Source organism: Geotrypetes seraphini, chromosome 1 (genome assembly GCF_902459505.1).
Source record: "Geotrypetes seraphini chromosome 1, aGeoSer1.1, whole genome shotgun sequence".
NCBI lineage: Eukaryota > Metazoa > Chordata > Amphibia > Gymnophiona > Dermophiidae > Geotrypetes > Geotrypetes seraphini.
The window spans coordinates 12,495,582-12,513,961 of NC_047084.1; the positions used below are offsets into that span (position 1 = coordinate 12,495,582).

Genomic DNA, 18,380 nt, shown 5'->3' on the forward strand with positions numbered 1-18,380 from the left:
CTCTATTCATCTGCTAACCTGTCACTGTGTGTCACCAAGGACCCTACTAAAATTCTGTTTAACTAAATGTGCTCATAAAATATAGTCAAAATAACATATAACATTCCCCTAAGACAATCTGGTACTGAGGCATCCAGTTCTGCTCTTTAGATATTTGAAAGGCATGTTACACTGTCCTCTAGTGGTGAAATTTAGAAATGTTGAATGCATGCTTCAAACTACACTGCACTAAAACAAATTCTGAAAAACATTAATACTTGATACATAATGAAATTGCCACAAACAGTTGTAACTCATTGCCAGCCAGAGAAGAAAATAAGCCAGGATTTCAGCACTGTTTTTCGGTAGATTGACTAAGTCAAAATAGACCAATCACATGTTACAGTGTAAGCACAACAGCCACTGAAAGTGCAGCTTACTAAGCCTGTTTGAGGCTTTGTGAATGTGTACAACACAATCTCTACAACATGAAAGGAACAAAACAAGACAATTCAGATGATAGGCAAATGGAGTTAATATGAACCCCCCTCCCCCCAAATATGCAGATATTCAAAAGCACTTAGCATTAGTTACTAACCATATGCCACATATACTCGAATATAAACTGATCTGAATATAAAACCAAGGTAACTTTTGTATCTCCTAAAAAGGGGGAAATATTAACAAATATATATTCAAGTGCCCTGCATTGCCAGGTTCTGCACCCAGCCCCCCTCCCTCCCTGCCCTGCCTGGCTCTGCACACAACCCCCTCTCTCCCCTGCCCTGCCAGGCTCTGTACCCTGTCCCCACTCCTTCCCTCCCCTGATGCCTTGCAGGCCTTTCTCCGGGCCTGCTGTAAGCCCTGGTGGTCTAGCGGTGAGCTGGGACAGGAGGTATCCCTCCCATCTCCTGACCCGGCCAACTCTAAATCATCCCACCTGCCTCCCAGACTTCTAGAAAGCCTACCTTGAAAGCCCTGGTGATCCAGAAGTGAACTAGTCCAGAGTGATCTTCCTATGCTCTTGCCCCGAGCGAATCGCCATGTAAAATAGCTGCCACAAGTTCTCGTGGCAAACTCCACAAGAACTCGTGGCAGCCATTTTAGATAGTGGCTTTCACGGGGCAGAAGCATAGGTTCACCACTAGACCACCAGGGCTTTGAAGTTAAGTTTTCTAGCAGTCTGGGAGGCAGAAAGTGGGATGTTTTAGAGTCAGCTAGGACAGGAGGCAGGAGGGATCACTGCAGGACCACCAGGGCTTATGGCAGGCCTGGGGGAAGCCTGCAATGGTCCGAAAACGGGGGTGGGTGGGCACCAACTCAAATATAAACCAAGACCCCTATTTTTGGCCCAAAAATCTCTTTATATTTGAGTATATACGGTAAGTTCTTTTTAATACAATTTGCCCCAGAAAATAGATATATGTTCTCCATATGTGTTGCCATGCAACCAAAAACTACGAAAGCAATTCTATAATTCTGTTGTATAAAGTATGGGGCCACTTATGCACATCAGAGGCATCATTAATTGACAGGTGCTTATGGGTACAAGATTCTGTACTATAATGCAGTCCCTAAGTGCCATAAGTACTTAACTGCAAAGGGGGGAGGGGGTGTAAATGTGTGCGGTGTATGGGCTTGTCTCCCAGTTAAACATGTAGGCCCCATTTAGGTGACATTTATAGAATCATGCCCAGCAGCGCCTAAATTTGACTTTGGCACTAGTAGGCATCAAATTCTTAGGCGCTCTCTATTTATGCTAGGATTTTCTTGGCTTAAATACTGGCACCTAATTCCAATTTAGGCACCTATATGCAAAACATGACCACGATCAGCTCTTAACCACTCCCACTTTCTGGTAGGCACCTTGGATGGCGCCTACTCCCAATTCATTTTAATTTAAGCTAATTATGAATTGCTAATTATAGATGCCAATTAAACTTTTTAAATAATTAAATTAGGCACCTTTTATAGAATCTGGGCCATAGTGTATAGAATGCTATCAATTACACATCACTTGGCACTCTTTAAGTGTGCCACTTCTGCCTGTCATTGACATGGCATAATGGGGTCATGCCTAATCCTAGGCATACCGTACTGACATACCCTAGTATTCAATATTGGAATCTTGGCACCAAAATGCTATTATAGAATTGGTGCCTTAGGCAGTGGTGTAGTTAGGAGGAGGCGGGGGGAACAGCCCTGTGTGCCATCTTGGTGGGGGTACTGGCATCTCTTCGCCCCCCATGCCATACTTGTGCCTTCCTTTCCCCACCCCGTACCTCTTTAAAGTCTTCACCAGCACGAGCAACTACTCTAACCTGCTGCTGGAAATCACTTGTGTGTCATGAGGCCAGGAAATGGTGTCAAAGGGAAAGCCAACACCAGCGTGAGCATTAGACTGGAGAAGGTGCTCGCACTAGTGAGGTATGGGGGTGGTTAGAGAGGGTGTGAGTGTGGTGTGGGGGGGGGACAGAGAGGAGTGCATGGGGGCCATATGCCACTGGCTATGGGCATGACATTGGGATGCCATTTTATAGAATTGCTGCCTACTTGTATAAAATGAGAAGGGGCTGAGGCATCCAGGGGATGGGATTAATGTTAAATGAATAATGACAATATTCAGCCACTGTTTAGATCAGGGCTGCCCAAGTCCGGTCCTCGAGATTTACTGGCAGGCCAGGTTTTCAGGATATCCACAATGAATATGCATGAGAGAGATTTGCCTGCACTGCCTTCTTGGTATACAAATCTCTCTCAGGCATGTTCATTGTGAATATCCTGAAAACCTGGCCTGCCAGTAGATCTCGAGGACTGGACTTGGGCAGCCCTGGTCTAAATTATTTTATCCTTGTAAACAGATGGCATAAATAGCAGCCTTGCCCTTGAACAGAAATGTTAAGCATTTAAGCATACATTACAGTGGTCTATCTCATATAGAAAGGCTGGCAAATCGCAACATCAATAAATGCAGATGACTTAATCAGATATACTTATTTAGTGGTTGTCTTTGAACACTGTCAGGGCAAGCTCTCTGCATAATGAAGCTATGAAAACTAACAAGGTCGTAGACCGAATTTATCTCCTGAACTTTGATTGTGAGTTTCTTGAAAACTAGGCTGGGGAAAGTTGGGGGAACCAGGGAGCCAAGAACCATCAATAACCCTAAATAACCCTTTCAGCATATAATAAGCCCAATGGACTGTATGTTTTTCCTATGGTCACAATGTGGAAGAATAACTTTAACCCATGGGACCCAATCTATTGGTCTGTATATTGAGGATAACTGCCACAAGTTGAAAATGTTCAAGGCCCAAGAACCACATGCAGTGTGGCTTCATGTTGGCTCCACCTTATTTCTTATAAAACATGCTCAGTGGCCAGAATGCATGGCACTTGACTACATACGATGCCTTCACTAAACCATTTTGTGTTTTGCATATGGTCTTTATTTAAAAACTTCTCTCAGTTTCAGTTATGAGCTCATTCTTTGGTATTGGCCTCACTGACTGGTTTGGGATTTGAAAGACATTTGAAAAGAATCGTGTGCACCCTTGGAACACCACACCTGCAGTGTAGACATGCAGCTGCCAATCTTAATTGCACAGTGTCACTCTTTGTAATGGTTACAGGAATGTTTAGTTGATTTGGGGGGAGGAGGAAACCCAACCCCTCTGTTTTCCAGATCTGTATCCTCATTCTCCCTGTGTATTGGTGTGTACTGTTCTTGCTATGGTGTTTGTGAGTGGAGAGTATGTCTAGCATAGAGAAGACTAGAACCTAGAATAACATTGGTACATATCACTACATTCATCTTAATAAATTTCTCAGAGGTGTGCCATAATTTTGCCAAGCCTGTTTGGTTGTTTTCCCCACTTATTCCATGCAGAAAAATAAACCCAAAATAACTGTTTTGCATTAAAATCCCTGCTTTTGAAAATTATTCTGGTTAACACCCATATTTTTTAGAGATTGTACAGTGTGGTGCTAGGCAATAATTCTTTTTTTTTTTTTTTTAATTCTCTTTATTAGCAAACAGAATGCAACACTACTACAAATTGTTATTTTAAGCAGACTGATACACAGTACCTAAGTGGCTATAAGAGTCTCAGGTCACTATTGATCTCCGTTGCACTGGCTTTCAACTTCCTGCATGGACATCACTTCTTGTCTTCCTAAGTACTGTATCTCCAAATTTAACTAGGAAGCTGACAGATTATGCTGGAAGCTGGAACCGATCAAACCTGGAATTGATAGCTATTTGATCACCACAAGATGGTCAGCCTTTAAAAAATAGCAATTTACAGCTTTTATGGTATTATTGAGTAGCAACTGCCTGCACAATATTAACATCTAATATGCATCCGGCCAATAACATTGGAACAGGGTCTGCAGATACAAAAATGAGAGGCAGGTGGCGCTTTAGACTAATCGATTACTGAGGCCTGAGCTTTTGAGGACCAGAGAGTCCTCTTTATCAGATAGTTAGTCTGTATAGTCCTACCTTCCCCTTTCATTTTTGTTGCAAAAAAGACTATCCCTTTGAAAGATTTTTTCCAATACAGAGTACTTCTACCACCTATCAAAACAGATAAGGAAATGCTGTTTTGATTAATGGAAAGTGTGACTATAAGCCATTAGTTGCAGATGGATTTATACTGCATGTCTCATCTTCATAAAATATAGAGGCAGGGCAATGCATTTGGTTACATTTCTTTACAAGAACTCTTCCCTTGGAAAATGTGCTCTTCATTTTAAATAGGATATATTTAACAGTATTTGAGGGGCATGTTATCAATGTGAGCTACAGTTAAAACAGGTTATTTTACCACAATTTTAACTCAGGGTTTCATTGCACAAATTGGGACCCTATGCTAGAAGAGCACGACTTGTAGTAAAATAACCCTTCTTAATGTTAGCCCAAGTAGATCACTTCTCCCACCCTCTTAGGAGCCTATCACACATCATTATAGTAGGAATTACTCATTTGGCAACTGAATTGTTAGAAAATAACCTATCTTCATTTTCTCTCCAGAATAAATTTGGATGCTACTTAAAGGTAATCTCTTTGCCCTAAAAAAAAAATCAGATTTACAATAGAGGTCTGCACGGGAACGGGGATCACGGGAATCCCACGGGTCCCGCGGGAATCCCCCCTAACCCACAGGACTCCCACGGGGACCCCCCTCTAGCCAACAGGACTCCCACGGGGATGGAAGGCTTTGGAAGCAGGGTTCGTCCATATAATTTAATGGACACGTCAGCCTTAGTAAAAGAGGGGGTTTATAAGTTAATTACCTGAACAGAAAACAAAAAAAGGGTTCCACCAAAGAGATTCCACAAGGAAAACAGCAGCACAAACACAAAAGAAACTGTGGAATTGATGATCCTCTCAGAAGTAATTGCTGCTTTTTATGGAGACGGGCGGGGATGGAGGTAATGCCTTGCGGGGATGGGTGGGGACAGAGAGGATCCTGGTGGGATCGGGTGGGGATAAGAACATAAGAACATAAGAAGCGCCATCTCCGGATCAGACCTTCGGTCCATCAAGTCCGGCGATCCGCACACGCGGAGGCCCTGCTAGGTATACACCTGGCTTATTTTATAGCCAACCATATCTTTATATGCCTCTCTCAAGGAGATATGCATCTAGTTTGCTTTTGAAGCCTAGGACTGTCGATTCCGCAATAATCTCCCCTGGGAGAGTATTCCAGATGTCAACCACTCTCTGTGTGAAGCAGAACTTCCTGATATTAGTCCTGAACTTGCCCCCCCTTAGCTTCATTTCATGTCCTCTTGTCCGTGTCAAATTGGACAATGTAAATAGTTTTTTTCTGCTCTATTTTGTCGATTCCTTTCAGTATTTTGAAGGTTTCGATCATATCCCCACGCAGTCTCCTTTTCTCAAGGGAGAACAATCCCAGTGTTTTAAGTCGATCCTCATATTCCAGTTTCTCCATACCCTTCACTAGTTTAGTTGCTCGTCTCTGCACCCTCTCCAGCAGTTTTATATCCTTCTTTAAGTAGGGAGACCAATGTTGGACGCAGTATTCCAAGTGGGGTCTGACCATTGCCCTATAAAGCGGCATTATAACTTTCTCCGATCTACTCGAGATTCCTTTCTTTATCATGCCCAACATTCTATTTGCCTTATTTGCCGCTGCCGCGCATTGTGCCGACGGCTTCAGGGTCCTATCTATCAGTACACCCAGATCCCTTTCTTGTTCACTTTTTCCCAGAGTTGCACCTGACATTCTGTACTCGTATTCCTTATTTTTACTGCCTAAATGCATTACCTTGCATTTCTCCACGTTGAACTTCATCTGCCATTTCTCCGCCCATTTTTCTAACCGACACAAGTCGCTCTGGAGTTCCTCACTGTCCTCCTGCGATCTGATTGCCCGGCAGAGTTTTGTGTCGTCTGCAAACTTGATGATCTCACTGGATGTTCCGTTTTCCAGGTCATTGATATAAATATTAAAAAGGATCGGCCCAAGTACCGAGCCTTGGGGTACACCACTAGTCACTTTCTCCCAGTCGGAGAACTTCCCATTTATGCCCACTCTCTGCTTCCTGTTTTCCAGCCATTTGCCTATCCATCTTTGTATATCTCCCTCTATGCCATGGCTTTGTAGTTTCCTAAGAAGTCTTTTGTGTGGAACTTTGTCAAATGCTTTCTGGAAGTCCAAGTATATTATGTCCACCGGCTTTCCACTATCAATTTGCTCGTTCACGGTCTCAAAGAATTGGAGTAAATTCGTCAAACACGATTTCCCTTTCCTGAATCCATGTTGACTGGGTTTCATCAAGTCATGTGTGTCCAAGTGCTGAACTATGCTATCCTTGATCAGTGATTCAATCATCTTGCCGGGGACAGATGTAAGACTCACAGGTCTATAGTTGCCCGGTTCTCCTCTCGATCCTTTTTTGAAAATTGGCGTGACGTTCGCTTTCCTCCAGTCGTCTGGTATCTGACCAGTTCTGATTGACAGGTTTGCAAGTTTTTGCAGTAACTCTCCGATTTCGACCTTCAATTCCTTCAAGACTCTCGGGTGAATTTCATCCGGTCCAGGGGATTTGTCACTTTTAAGTTTGTCGATCTGGTAGTATATCTGATCTAAGTTCACTTCAACTGTGGTGAGGCTGTCCTTTATTTCTCCTGTAAACAGTTTCTCCACTTCAGGTATTGTTGAGGTGTCCTCCTTCGTAAAGACAGACGCAAAGAAGGAATTTAGTTTGTCTGCGATTTGTTTATCTTCCTTGATGTACCCTTTTCTTCCCATGTCGTCCAAGGGTCCCACTGCCTCTTTTGCAGGTTTTTTCCCTTTCACGTATCTAAAGAAGGGCTTGAAGTTTTTGGCCTCCCGGGCTATTTTTTCCTCATAGTCCTGTTTTGCATCCCTCACCGCCTTGTGGATCCTGGTGGGGATGGGTGGGGATGGAGAGGATCCTGGTGGGATCGGGTGGGGATGGAGAGGATCCTGGTGGAGATGGGTGGGGACGGAGAGGATCCTGGCGGGGACGGATGGGGACGGAGAGGATCCTGGCGGGGACAGAGAGGATCCTGGCGGGGACGGGTGGGTACAGAGAGAATCCTGGCAGGGACGGGTGAGGACGGAGAGGATCCTAGCGGGGACAGGCGGGGATGGGTGGGATTTCTGTCCCTGCGCTACTCTCTAATTTACAGCCCCATTTTAGAAATGGCATACAAGTCGGAATTGAGGCATCTAGGACAGGATATCTCAAGTTTTACCAGTATTCCGGAACTGAATCTGCTGACATTCTAAAATATAGGAGAAATGGATGTTTATGCGCTTGGTAAGTGTGGCATAAACATCCATTTTAGAAAAACAAATGTTGAAAATTCCAACTGGTTGAAAACAAGTTCAGCAACCCCAAAATCCAAAAGAAGAGGACCAGTGTTCCACAACGACGCTGATGAATCCAAAGACTCAAAGGGCTCCTTTTACTAAGGTGCGCTGCCGATTAGTGCGCACTAACCCTTGTGCTACGCGTAAAAACTAACGCCAGCTCAATGGTGGTGTTAGTGTCTAGCGCGCGTGGCAATTTAGCGTGTGCTAAAACCGCTACCGCAGCTTAGTAAAAGGAGCCCAAAGTTTCTGGATGTTCAGGAAACGTTTGGTGCAAATGTTTATTGTCCTCAAAATGTCACATAAAAACCACAAAATTAAAAACTTCTTGGGTACATAACATTTATGTCGGGGTAGTTAAAATAATATAACCATATGCTCAATGTTCACAGGATTTATGAAAACCAGGTACCCAAGAAGTTTTTAATTTTGTTGTGCTAGAAGAACGCGACTTGTAGTAAAATAACGCTTCTTAATGTATCCCATTTTGAGGACAATAAACATTTGCACCAAAAGTTTCCTGAACATCCAGAAACTTTTTGTGTCTTTGAAAATGGGTACATACAAATGTATTGTGCCAGATTAGAAGTAACCAATGAAAACTACTGGGTCAAATTCTAAACTATGTCTCCCAAAAAGCAGAACCATACAACAAAACTGAAAAGGAAGAACTTGTAATGTGAACTTCACTTCAATGTGTAAACTTTCAACCAGAGAGGTGCTCAGAACCTTGAAAAACAAGGTAGAATAGATGCTAACTGGGGACAAGCCCCTATAAGCATTTCAGTGTTCTATCATTGCATCCTCTCCCGTGATAGAAAGAAATATGGTGAAAAATATATTTTTGCAAAATATATTTTTCACCATATTTATTTCTATCCTCTGTAAATCTCCCCTGAGCTGTCTCTTTATCCTTTCTTCATAAGGAACCATCTCTTTGATCATTTTTGTCACCTTTCTCTGTACCTTTTCTAATTCTGCTATATCTTGTTTGATTTGTGGCAACCAGAATTGTTATAGCATTCAAGGTGCGGCTGCACCATGGAGCGATTGTTTGTCATTCCTTTCCTGATAATTCCTAACATTCTATTTCCTTTTTTTAGCCACTTCTGCACACTGAATTGAGGGTTTCAACATATCCTCAACGATGGCACCTAGATCCTTTTCCTGGCAGTGACTTCTAACATGCAGCCCTTCATCACATTCCTATAGTTTGGGTTCCTCTTTCCTTCATGTATCAATTTTGATTTGCTCACATTAAATGTCATCTGCCATTTTGATGCACAGGAACTGTTGCAATTTAATAACTTTGAACAACTTTCTGTAATCAGCAAATTTAATTATCTCACTAGTTAAAAGCAGACCCCGAGAAACCCTACTATTTATCCTTCTCTATTGAGAATATTGACCATTTAACTCTAGTCTCTGTTTTCCATCTTTTAACCAGTTCTTAATCCATAATAGGACATTACCTCCTATTCCATGACTTTCTATTTTCCTCGAATCTTTCATGATTTACTTTGTCAAATGCCTTTTAAAAATCCAGGCACACAATTTCGCCAGTTCACCTTTATCCACCTTTATGTGCATTCACCCCTTTAAAGAATTGTAATAGCTTGGTGAGGCAAGATTTTCCTTGACTAAATCCATGTTGGCTTTGTCTCCTTAATCCAAGCTTTTGTACATGCTCTGTAATGTTGTTCTTTATAATAGTCTCTACCATTTTGCCCAGCGCCAACATCAGACTCACCAGTCTATAATTTCCCCAATCACCTCTGGACCCTTTTTAAAAATCTGTGTTACATTGGCTACCCTTCAGTCTTCTTGCACTGTACTTGATTTTAAAGAAAAATTACTAACAATAGCTCTGCAAGTTCATTTTTCAATTCTACCAGAACTCTGGGATGTATGCCATCCGGTCCAGGTGATTTGCTGCTGTTAATTTGTCAAATTGCTCCATTACATCTTTTAGTGTTACAGAGATTTGTTTCAGTTTCTCTGACTCATTAGCAGTGAATACCATTTCTGGCACTGGTATCTCCCCCATGTCTTCCTCGGTGAAGACTGAAGCAAATAATTCATTTAGGCCCTCTTTTACAAAGGCGCGCTAAGCATTTTAGCATGGATTTAGCGCACGCTAAATCAACGCGTGTGCTAACTGCTAAAACGTCCATAGGATAACATGCACGTGTTAGCATGTAGTGTGTGTTTAGCACGCGCTAAAAAGCTTAGCGCACCTTTGTAAAAGAGGGGATTAGTCTCTCCACTATGGCCTTGTCTTCCTTGATTGCCCCTGTTACCCTTCAGTCATCTAGTGGTCCAACTAATTATTTTCCTGATTTCTTGCTTCAAATATACCTTTAAAAAAGTTTTTACCATGTGTTGTTGCCTTCAATGCAATCTTCTTTTCAAGGTCTCTCTTTGCCTTCCTTATCAATGCCTTGCATTTGACTTGCCATTCCTTATGCTGTTTCCAATTTTTATCAATCAGATCCTTTTTCTGTAGTGAACACCCCTGATCCATCCATGCCCCTCCCTTGATCATGCCCCCTCTCCCCTTTTGAGTTGTGCACGGGTCTTTATGAAATAGCATATAGTAAGAAGCACATGCAAATTCTGATTGCAACCAATAATTGGTTGTTAGCGCCCAATTATTGTTAAAGGCTCATTGCTCTATTAAGTTATGCACTCCACTTGGACATGCACCCAAATTTGGACACATAATTTTGGGTGCCATATATAGAATATGGAAGTTAATGTGCCACAGGAAGCTCCATATTAACTTTTAGTTGCGGTCTCCATCCTCTTCTGTATTAAGTGGTTAATGAAGAAATTACCACTTGCTAAAGCACCATATTAATCGTTAGTGCACAATAATTCCCACATTAGAAACATAGAAACATAGAAAGATGACGGCAGATAAGGGCCATATAGCCCATCAAGTCTGCCCACACTATTTACCCACCCTCTTAAGTCTTCTGACCCCTTAAGTATAATTGTAATTATACTGTCGCTCTACTGACCCGCTCATTCAAGTCCTAGTGACCCTATCCCTTGGCATGACCCCGTAGGGATCCCACATGGGTATCCCATTTGTTCTTGAAGTCTGGGATGCTGCGTGCCTCGACCACCTGCACTGGAAGCTTGTTCCAATGCTCGATCACTCTCTCCGTGAAGAAGTACTTCCTTGCGTCTCCACGAAACTTCCCTCCCCTGAGTTTGAGCGGATGTCCTCTTGTGGTCGAGGGTCCCCTGAGAAGAAAGATATCCTCTTCCACCTCGACCCGTCCCGTGATGTACTTAAATGTCTCAATCATGTCTCCCCTCTCCCTACGCTCTTCAAGAGTGTAGAGCTGCAATTTGCTCAGTCTTTCCTCGTACGGGAGACCCTTTAGCCCCGAGACCATCCTGGTGGCCATCCGCTGAACCGACTCAATTCTGAGCACATCCTTACGGTAATGTGGCCTCCAGAATTGCACACAGTACTCCAGATGAGGTCTCATCATGGCTCTGTACAATGGCATCATGACTTCAGGTTTCCTGTTGACGAAGCTTCTCTTGATACAACCTATTATCTGCCGTGCTTTAGATGAAGCCTTCTCCACTTGAGTGGCTGCTTTCATGTCAGCACTGATGATTACTCCTAAGTCTCGTTCTGCTGTAGTCCTGGTTAAAGTTTCTCCATTCAGGGTGTAAGTTCTGCAAGGATTTCCGTTGCCGAGATGCATGACCTTACATTTCTTGGCGTTAAAGCCCAGCTGCCACATCAAGGACCAACTTTCTAAAGTACGCAGGTCTTGCTCCATAGCATCTTGTAGATTATGGCCGTTTACTATATTGCATAGTTTGGCGTCATCAGCGAATAAGGTTACTTTGCCTTGAAGCCCTTGAGTCAGATCCCCAATGAATATGTTGAAGAGGAGTTAATTAAACTACTAATGCACTTTAGTGAATAGGTAATATTTTGTTCCAAGGATTTACTTAACTGCAGCTTCATGAAGCAATAGAAACTCATAGAAAGAAAAAAAAAAAACATGCAAAACTGAAGAATTAAGCGAAAGTCTTGCCGCACCATTTGTGGAATGATTTGCTTGCTAGAGTTGTGCATTTATGATTACACATTTGAATCATTTAGGTGCCTAAAGATTTAAAGTACACACAGATTTCTTATACCATCATATACCTATAAAGTAATCTAATATAATAAAACCCTTACCTGCGCATGCACAGTTGAAATGGCGTGATCCCTGCCGCAGTGATTTGTGCCTCCGTGGCCGTGTTCCATTTGCAGCGCGTGCGTGGCGGTAGAGTCTGTAGCGGTTTGATTTGCAGTGCGTAAGAGGAGCCTGCGGTTCCGATTTTCCCAACATCGCTTCCAGCCTAGGGCAGGGAGGGAGGCTTCAACTCGCTGCTCCTGCTTACTTCGGGCCTTCCTCGCTGCCGGGTCCTGCTCTTACCTTCGCGCAAAAAGAAAGTAGGTAGGAACCGGCAGCGACGAAGGACTGAAGCAAGCAGGAGCAGCGAGTTGTGAATGCTGTGCTGCCGACGGCTGTGTGAAACCCGGGAGGAAAGGGGAGGGGGATGAGAAATGCTACCGATGCCTGTGTGAGACCGGGGGGGCAGAGGGAAGGCTGCTGATGCCTATGTGAGACCACAGGGGGGAATGCTTCAGCAACCTTTTGAGGAGACAGAGGGAAAGAGGGAGAATGAAAACCAAGGAAGAGGGGGGAAGGGCTACTGCAGGACAGGGAGAGCAGGCAAGGAGTGCTGGTGAACAGGGGGGCAGTAAAAGGAAGGGAGATGGCCTACAGGACAGGGGGTGCAGGGAAGGGGTGCTGCTAGACGGGGGAGGTAAAAGGGAGGTAGAAGGGCTACTGCTGGACAGGGGGAGCAGGAAAGGGGTGCTGCTGGACAGGGGGAAGGTACAAAGAAGGGAGAAGGGCTACTGCTGGATAGGGGGAGCAGGAAAGGGGTGCTGCTGTATAGGGGTAGGTAAAAGGAAGGGAGAAGGGCTACTGCAAAACAGGTAGAACGGAATGTGTGCTGCTGGACGGGGGAGGTAAAAGGAAGGGAGGACTACTGCAGGACAGGGGTAGCAGGCAAGGGGTGTTGCTGCACAGGGAATGATGGGAGGGAAATGCTGCTGCTGTACAGAGAAGTGGGGGGGGAGAGGGAAAGGGACCAGAGAGCAAACTTGCTATGTTTTGGGGGTAGAGGTGTGCTGGGGGCAGGCAGCAATCTTGATTTGCTCGGGGGGGGGGGAGACAGAAGGGGGCCACGGAGAGAGACAGAAAGACAGGCAGGCAGCGCATAAGAATGAAGGACAGACACACACAAAAAGACAGCGGGCAGGGAGAGAGACAGAAAGCAATAAAGACAGGGGGCCAGAGAGACAGACAGATAGCCAGCGGCCAAGAAGAGAGAGACAAAGAAAAAAAAAAACAGTCAGTGGCCAAGGAGAGAGAAAGAAAAAAAAAAAAAAAGACAGACAGCTAGCGGCCAAGGAGAGAGAGAGAAAGAAAAAAAAAGACAGACAGCGGCCAAGTAGAGAGAGAGAGAGAAAGGAAAAAAAAAGACAGTGGCCAAGGAGAGAGAGAGAGAGAAAAAAAAAAACTAGACAGCCAGCAGCCAAGGAGAGAGAGAGAAAAAAAAAAGACAGACAGCTCACACGGTAAGTTTTCATTAAACTTTGTGATCTGTTATGTCTACACATCTATTCTAGCACCCGTTAATCTAACAGACTTAAACACTAGTAAGTATTTAATGGATTTTTCTGCTTAAAAAGGTTCTATCATGTACATAAAGAGCAGCAGGACTCCTAACTGAAATTCTGCAAATACCCGCTTGGGGTGAGGCATTCTATAAATGACACTGAGATTTCAACATTGGAAAAAATCAGTGCAGAGTTATTTAGTTAGGTGCCATTGACTCGTGCGCGAGTCCTAGCAACTTGATGAATTACATATCTAAGAAATTGGTTTTGTACTAGTCTGGTAAGGTCCTCCAGCTTCATCCCTATGGATGTTTTCAACATGTCCGCCATCTGGTTTGCAGGTCACCCTCTTCGCCTAATTCCTTCAATCTTCCCAAACATGATGTCCTTCTTCAATGATCTTTCTCTTCTGACAGTATGACCAAAATAAGACAGTCATAACGTCATCATTTGGACTTCAAGTGACATAGCCAGTTTGATCTCTTCCAGAATTGATTTATTAGTTCTTCAAATCCTTCTCCAAAACCAATGCTCAAATGAGTCAATCATCTTTCTGTATTGTTTCTGTAAGTATCCAGCTTTCATATCCATAACTGACCACTGAGAAAATGAGTGCATGGACAAGTCTGATCTTCATTTGGAATCTTATTTCCTTGCTTTTGAATACTTTGTCGGGAGCACTGTTCTATAAATGGAGCTCCAAGCTATGTTCTTTATAGAATAGCGCTTAGTGTCCAATTCCAGTGCCCAAATTAAGGCACTGGAAACCTGGTATAAATTCCGGCATTCAACTCTTGGGATTTGGGCACAGAATTTGTGGTATTCTATAACTCCACTTGCAAATTTCTGGACTGCCCATACTATGCCCCCGTCCATGTCCCCTTTTCAGTTGCATGCTAGGGGAATTAGGCACATGGAGTTATCTAATAGTGTGCAAGAAGATGTACATACAAAATCTAATTAATGCCAATTAACTGCAAAAATTAACATCAATTTGTTTCTACCCAATGGCTTGTTTGCTAATTAATTTGCACATGCTGGCCTTCAGGAAGAACCTGTGTGTTCCTTGAGGGCTTTATCCTTTAAATGATCTCTGTCATCATCTGTTAGTTTGGATCCCTTGAGCACTGAATATCTGTTCTCAATTCACTATATAAGTTTGAACAATCATAGTTCTGAAAATTATGCTTCTTATTGTCTTCTACTTTATTGAATTCTGTCGCTGCAATATGTAATTCTGTTACCTGAATGAACTCTTGTAAATACTCTACGGCTCCAGTTGTATAGCACTTTGATCTATTCCATCCTTTGCTTTTATCTTATTTGGGTACAATTAAGTTACATCTGAAAGAAAGCTTGGTGAGGGTTTCATACCAGATGATTCCTGAGGTTTTGCTATGAAGGAACTGAATCCCCATTGCCCCAACCTTCTTTCTAATCTAATCTTTGGTTTATATACCGGGTCATCTCCCAGTGGAGCTTGACTCGGTTCACATATAATTAAGACTAGAGTACACAGCAGAAAATATAGGAGAAAGAAGAACTAATTGAAAACTAAAGTACTGAACATAAGAAAAATAACTATAATATTATCCTTTTGATGAGGCTGTAGTTAAACCATTTAAAAATTGCAAAAACAACAAAGTTTTCAGGAATTTACGAAATAATTGCAGCTGGCCTAAAGAGATGTCACTATCAAAAAAAAAAGTTTTTGTGTAGTTCATATGAAAAAAAAAGTAGGTAAACAATGTGTACTGTTAAAAAGCAGGTTGATGTACAGATGAGAATAAAACTCACAAAGAACAAATCATTCCATGCACAAATCTATAAAGCAAAACAAACTTTTATTTTGCCCACGTTGGAAAATTCATATTAAACATTTCCATTTACTACTCTCAAACAACAAAGGAGTGATTAGCTCCAGGACCATAATGTTATAGCCAATCAAAAAACAAAACCAGCAGACCAGTTTTAAAAATATATAAATAAATTGTTTTGTTGCAACAAACATTGACAATTCTCAATTGCCCGACATGGCCATGTTTTGCCCCCTCTGGAGCTCTGTCAGGGACTGAGACAAAAACTATAAAAATAATAAATCTCAATACATATAAATTTTTTTTTTTTTAAATACATAGCTCAAACCATTCAGTAGTACATAGTAAGGGCTCCTTTTACGAAGCCGCGTTAGCGGCTTTATCGCATGGCGACTTTTTATCACGCAACAACCCCCGCGCTAGCTGCAAAATTACCGCCCGCTCAAGAGGAGGCGGTAGAGGCTAGCGCAGCCGGCACATTAGCACACGCTATTACGCGGCTTTGTAAAAGGAGGCCTAAGTCGCAACCAAGGTCAAACATTACAACAAACACGGTCTACGAAGTGCAAAACCTGTATATACCCAGATTTAGAAAAGGGGCCAAAAAGAATCAAACAAAAGACCCAGCATGGATATCCAAGGAAGTTAGGCAGGTGATAGGTGACAAGAAAAAATCATTCAGGAAGTGGAAAAAGATAAAACCGAGGAAAATTGGAAAGAGCACAGGAAGCATCAAAAAGAATGTCACCGCGTGGTCAGAACAGCAAAAAAGGAGTATGAAGAGAGACTTGCCAAGGAGGCATGGAATTTTAAACCATTCTTTCGATATGTGAAAGAAAAACAACCGGTGAAGGATGAGGTGGGACCCCTAGATGAGGGAGACAGAAAGGGAGTGGTAAAGGAGGAAAAGTAGGTGGCAGACAGATCAAACACGTTCTTCTCGTCAGTCTTCACAAAAGAGGACACATCCAACATGCCGGAACCGGAAAAAATCTTCAAGGAGGATAAAGAGGAAAAGTTATCGTCAGTGGAGGTAAGCCTCGGAGATGTACTCAAACAAATAGATAGATTAAAATCTGACAAGTCTCCGGGCCCAGACAGAAACCACCCGAGAATATTGAAAGAGCTCAGAGACGAAATAGTGGAGTTCCTACAGCAGATATGCAACCTATCCTTGCAAACAGGGGTAGTCCCGGAGGACTGGAGGATAGCAAATGTTACACCCATCTTCAAAAAAGGATCCAGAGGCGACCCGGGGAACTACAGACCGGTCAGCTTAACCTCAGTTCCGGGGAAGATGGCCAAATCAATAATCAAGGACAGTATCAATGAGCATATAGAAAGAAATAATCTGATGAGAACCAGCCACCATGGTTTCTGTAAAGGAAGATCATGCCAAACGAACCTACTGCACTTCTTTGAAGGGGTAAACGAACAATTGGACAAAGGTGACCCCATAAACATCATATATCTGGACTTCCAAAAAGCCTTCGACAAGGTACTCCACGAGCGCCTACTAAGGAAACTGTGGAACCATGGGGTAGAAGGGAACGTGCACAGATGGATCAGAAATTGGCTGGCGGTCAGGAAGCAGAGGGTAGGAGTAAAGGGACACTACTCTGATTGGAAAGGAGTCACGAGTGGCGTCCCACAGGGGTCAGTGCTGGGACTGCTGCTGTTCAATATATTTATTAATGACCTGGAAACAGGGACGAAGTGCGAAGTTATAAAATTTGCAGATGACACAAAACTCTCCAGTAGGGTTAGAACTATCGAGGAATGTAAAGAACTACAAAGGGACCTGAACAAGCTGAGTGATTGGGCAAATAAATGGCAGATGAGCTTCAGTGTAGAGAAATGTAAAGTCTTGCACATAGGGAAAGGAAACCCAATGTACAACTACACGATGGAGAGGTTGGTATTGGGGGAAGGCAACCTAGAAAAGGACTTGGGGGTCTTGGTGGATAAAACAATGAAGCCAGCGGCACAATGCACAGCGGCCTCCAAGAAGGCGAACAGAATGTTGGGCATTATCAAAAAAGGTATCACTACCAGAACCAAGGAAGTTATCCTCCCGCTGTATTGGGCGATGGTGTGCCCTCATCTGGAGTACTGCGTTCAATACTGGTTGCCGTACCTTAAGAAGGATATGGTGATACTCGAGAGGGTTCAGAGAAGAGCAACAAAAATTATAAAGGGCATGGAAAACCTTTCATATGCTGAGAGGCTGGGGCCCTTTTCCCTGGAAAAGCGGAGACATAGAGGGGATATGATAGAAACTTACAAGATCATGAAGGGAATATAGAAGGTAGAGAGGGACAGATTCTTCAGAGTAGCGGGGGCAACAATAACAAGAGGGCACTCAAAGAAATTGAGGAGAGACAGATTCAAAACAAATGCTAGGAAGTTCTTCTTCACTCAGAGGATGGTGGACACCTGGAACACGCTTCCAGAGGAGGTGGTTGAGCAAAGTACGATTTGGGGTTTCAAAATGGGATTGGATGAGTTCCTGAAGGAAAGGGGGATTGAGGGGTATGGTTAGATGGATACTATACAAGGCCAAATGTTTATGAAAAGATCACTAGCAGGTCTTGACCTGGGGGTCCGCCGCGGGAGTGGACTGCTGGGCACGATTGACCTATGGTCTGACTCGGCAGAGGTGATGCTTATGTTTAAGTATTCAAATACTTAAAAAAAAAAAAAAATCATACCCAGGAAGTACTATTCCAGACTTTCAACTTACTAGCAGTAATTAAAAACAAATATACAGCATCATAGTTTAAGCTTTGACCTTTACAAAATACATTGATCTCATTCTAAAACCCACTATAATGTACAAAAAGAACAGCTTACTTACCAGGTCAATGACTATCTAATTGTAAACAAAACACATTGTTCTAAAAGCCAAACATAGCTACTCATTTGTACTTTCATAAAGAGCTCAAAAGTTCATACCTAATTACCTAGTTGATGCACAGAATCCAGAACGTACTATTTCAG

General features: G+C 42.9%; 1 protein-coding gene across 12 annotated transcripts in view; it reads left to right on the top strand.

Annotated features, from left to right (window-relative positions):
* Positions 1–18,380, top strand: part of MEF2C (myocyte enhancer factor 2C) — a 498,913-nt gene that overhangs the window by 462,329 nt on the left and 18,204 nt on the right. The gene's annotated exons all lie outside the window — the stretch shown is intronic.